Raw genomic sequence first — 4951 nt, 5'->3', positions numbered from 1 at the left:
TTCTAGGAATCTGTCCATTTCTTCTGTGTCTTCTATTCTGTGAGAGTAAAGATTCTCAAAGTAGCTATTGATAATCTTCTGAATTTCCACTGGGTGTATAGTAATTACACCCTTTTCATTCCTTATTGCTTGTATTTGAATTTTTTCTTTCCTCTTTTTGATGAAGTTAGCTAGAAACTTATCGATTTTATTTAATCTTTCAAAGAACCAGCTTTTTGCTTTTTTAATGCTTTGAATTGTTTTCTTCGTCTCAGTTGAATTAATTTCTGCTCTAATCTTTATGATTTCTTCCCGTCTTTGGGCGCTGGGTTTGGTATGGAACAAATTCTTGATTAGTAGAGTTCTATACAGTGCAGCATTGCCACTTCTCCCATATCCCTGCTGTGAGTCATTGTGCAAAGTGTCTTCATAGGCATGACCTTAGAAATGGGAGCTTATCTGTTATATATGTTTGGCATATCAGTTTATGTTTGGAAAGTTTTCACCTTGGCTCTCAGTGTATTTTCATGCCCTATATGTACAGTTGGTGACTGTTTTAGGCTTCATTATATGTACGGTAGCAATTCATCCATCAGCGCAGTCCTGTTTCTTCCTGCTCTTTCACAGTCAACTCAAGATATCATATTTTGTGGTAGATGAAATATATTTAATAAGTTTTTTAAAAAATGTATTTAGTACAGATTCTACAGGTTTCCACTACACCAATCTGACTCCTGTTTTCAGCCTACCAAGTGCTGAGATTCCAAGCATGTGCCACCATGCTCAGTCTCAGTCATCATCTCAGTGTGCCCCAGGGGTAGGGCTGGCACAGCCTGCTGGGCACCAAACCCTGGTAATTGCATATGCCAAATCAGGTGCTTTAATCTGCTGAGCTATCTCGCTGGCTCATATTTAATAATTTTATTCACTTAGAATCTTTGAAGGGATTTGATCTGATAAGGCAGACCAAATCATTATGAACAATGGTTAATTAATATACCTCCTTATCTATTCTAGTGATTCTCACATTTTAATGTATATTAGAATAACCTGACATGCTGGTAAAAGCAGATTATTGGACCTCTCAAAGATTCTAATTTGCCATGTTGGATAGCATTTGAGATTTTGAATTTTGTGTAAGTTCCCAACTGATACTGATACTTTGTTCAGAGAACACCTTTGCTGAAATATTAGATTATGGAGTGTTGTGTAACCACAGAGCTTTAGCTTGCAACTAGGCCAAGAAAATCTTGTTTGATATCCATAATACAGAGCCACTACTCTAACCTAGTGGTTAACAAACTGATTTTGTAATGGACTGGGCAAATACTAAATGAGTAGACTGGGTAGTCTGTGTTGCAATTGCATAATTATATTTAATATCCAGCAAATATTTATAAAATTTGCTGTGTCAAATAAATTTTTCATTACAAAATAGCAGAAACTTGCCCCATGGCCCAACATTTACTAATTCTTTATTTAATTCATCAATAGAGTTGTATCTTCCTTAGCTAAAAATTGGTCAGTGGGCCAGGGAGATGGCTCAGTAGAATAAGTGCTTCCCTGGCAAGTGCAAGGACCTGAGTTCAATCCCCTCTTCTGCTAAAAAAAAAAAAAAAAAAAGAAAAGAAAAAGTAAAAATTGATCAGCATGATGTGCTAACAGTGAGCTGTGATCTGTACAGCATATCAGTGTAGTTTTGATTTTTCTGCTATTCTTCAATAAATTAAATTTTAATATAGTATAGTCTTCAAATGATTAGAAAGGAAGTAAATGTCTGGTCAGGAATAGATTTCATGAAATGTATCAACCTTGGAAAACTAGGCAAAAGAACAAGGTAAATGTCTGAAAAGCAAAGACAGCTAGAGGAAAGGTTTTATAAGAGTGCACAATGTATATTTTCAAAAATAGACTGTTTATCTGGAAAGGATTATAGAAATATATAAAAATATACTGTAACCATATATTATACGGTAATAACTCCTGGATATACAGCTTATCAGGCCCATAATTTTTACCTTTAAGAGGCCTAAAAATGGTTAGAAAATTCAAAATTTGTGTACCATTATGTTTTTAGCACTCCATCATCAATATTAAAGCCAATTTTATCTTTGTAACAGATTGTATATTATTTAAGAAACCTCACATATTAAAAGAAAAATCTTCCATAGGTAAATGGGACTTTTCTGATATTTTTATTTTAAAGCATTGGATATAGTGTTAGATATAGTTTACTATGAAGTATAGCATCAAGTGGGAGGGGGTGGTTGGTGTACATGTGATTTTAGGTAAAATATTTGCAAAATTTCCTTCCATTTTTCAGTATTCTGACTTTATGTAATGCTTGAGAGGTCCATAGGAAATAGTTCAAGGAAGGTTTTCCTCAAAACTAAAGAAAATCACATTTTATTTTATTTATTTATTTTTTGGCAGAACCGGGGATTGAACTCAGGCCTTTGCACTTACCAGGCAAGTGCTTATTCTCCTGAGCTATCTCCTTGGCCCCAGGAACACATATTAAATGATTTTAAATAATACATTTGAATATAGTATAATAACTTGAGTGTCTCTATGAATATGCCTGTACCCTTTCTGTTTTGTTTCATTCATGGATATCCCTTACATGGCTGCCTTTTTGCTGTAACCTTACATGCCTGAAACAGAAAACGAGTGGAAGAAACAATGTAGGATGTCTGAAATGTAGGACCTTTTCTGCTGTGTTCTTTTAAGTTCACTAACCTAATCATGATTCTATTCACTGGCCTAATTTAAACCTGATAACTTCCAAAAGGAACTATCTCTAAATAGCATATCATTGGAGGATTATGTTTTCAACATACGAATTTTTGGAGGACACAAGCCTTCATTCAATAGTATTTGAGTAAAGTTGAGTCCAAGACACTGGTCATTTAAATATGATCAGTTATATAAATCCATAGGATGGTCATGCTAGCCACTTAATTATTAAAGTCCTCTTCTGATATCACTTTTGGTGAGCATTTATGTGAAACACAAAACTCTTCAATTCCTTTGCCTATATGGAGGGACCTTTCCATATACTTCTTTCCCAAACACTTTTGTCACCAATTTTTCTAGTCACGTTGCTTCCAAGTCCCTGATCATCGAATGAGACCATTGGCTACAGCCCATGAGTCACTACCTATTCACACAATTGGGCATTTTTCCTTTCAATCAAAATATATAGAACCAGGTATGTTGTCTGAAGTTGTGTCCACTGTGAAAGTTTCCCTTTATCACTATACATCAGGGGTGTCCTAGGAAGGGTCTCTGAGTGCTGTAGTTACCCACTCTTTGATGGTGCCTGAATCATCTGTAAACCACACACAAGTCTTAGTCTCCTCTGACGAGTAAGAGGGTCCTCATGACTCCTTAGGTGCATACTGCAGGAGTGAAAGTAGTGCAACGAGAGAACTATGGCACACGGGCTACTTCATGTAACTTACCAGTACTCTCAGCATCTGCTTGGACATGATCACGTGATGATGGGCTATTTGTGTGCACATACACCTTTATGATTTTGGATGAGATTTCATTCAGCTCATGGGGGGCACCTGAAGTCACACGGCAATGAGGAGTTCCAGTGGTGATTGGTTAGTTTCAACTAAGGTCCAGTAGCAGGCCAGGAGGTGTTTCTGAAAGGGAAAGTAGTCTGCAGATATGACAGAGCTTAATTTCAAAACCCTGAGAGTCTCAAGGTTTATTATATAGAAAGGTTGACTAGAGGCTCAAAATGATGAGACCTCAAGTGCCCTTGAATCTGAAGGATGATATGACCAAACTAGTGGTATAGTCTACAGAGCAGCTTGGATTTAATGGACAGACTTCTCTTGTTCTGTGTCCTAAAAGCTGGTGCTTTTCAGTTCCCATAGTAAATGGGCCAGAGCAACAGACCCAAGTGAGGAAGATGTTGCCTCCCAAATCCTGATAGGCCCAGAAGGCATTGTACCTCTTTCTTGATTGAAAGAAGGGCTAGATGACATGTGTCCACTTTAGAAGAAATATCTCTGCATGCCCCTCACCATTATTCCATTCAGGTTAACAGTTCTCAAATTTTGGCCAGGTTTATTTCCCATTCTCTACCAAGAAAATACTTTGCCAACAGGCCTTTGTATTCTCTTTCTCCAATAAGCATACTATTTCAGATATAAGGAACCAGTCTGACACTTTTTCAAAAAAAGGTGATCAAAGTCCCTACCAACTATGTTTTCACATAGGATACTCTGCTACGGTGCATAAGCCTTACCTGAAAAATATACATTCTTTCTCTTGGGCTTTATGGGTAGATTTGAAAAAAGGAGACATTTGCCAGATCAATAGCTGCCTACCAGACATCAGCACATGTGCTAAGCCATTCAAACAAACATCTGGCACACCAGGTGCAATTGAAATCACTACTTAAGTTTATGGTAATATACTGTTATTCTCTAAGATGCATTCACCTTCTGCACAGGGAAAATAGGAGCTTAATGGGGTTGTAGTGGGAACCACCAACCTTGCATTACTCAATTACTCAATGGTGTTACTTTATATCTTCATTGCCTCTGAGGGTGCTAAATTGTTTATGATTTATGATTTTCCCAGGTAGAGCAACTATAATAGCTTTCATTTGGCTTTTATCAACATAATATACTTTACTCCATTTAGAGAAATAAGATGTGTATTCTGCTAAGTACCACAATACATATGTTCTCCCAATTTTGCAACTGCATAAATGATTACAGGATGGTTTTATAAACGTACCAGACCAGTTGTGCATTGGGGTTTGACTTCAACCCCACTGATCAGCAATCTATTCTTATTGGAGAGCCAAATAATTTTCAGCTATCCTACATGCAACCTTAGTTCAGGGCCTGTGCCCAGTAGTTCCCAAAATATTTCAGCATTTCCTTTCCCCTGGTGTTTAATTCCCTTGGCAAGTGGCTGTAATTCCCCTTGTGAGAGAATGGAGAAA

This window comes from Octodon degus, unplaced genomic scaffold (genome assembly GCF_000260255.1).
Source record: "Octodon degus isolate 3935 unplaced genomic scaffold, OctDeg1.0 scaffold00055, whole genome shotgun sequence".
NCBI classification, from domain to species: domain Eukaryota; kingdom Metazoa; phylum Chordata; class Mammalia; order Rodentia; family Octodontidae; genus Octodon; species Octodon degus.
Note: the sequence above shows the minus strand (reverse complement) of the source record.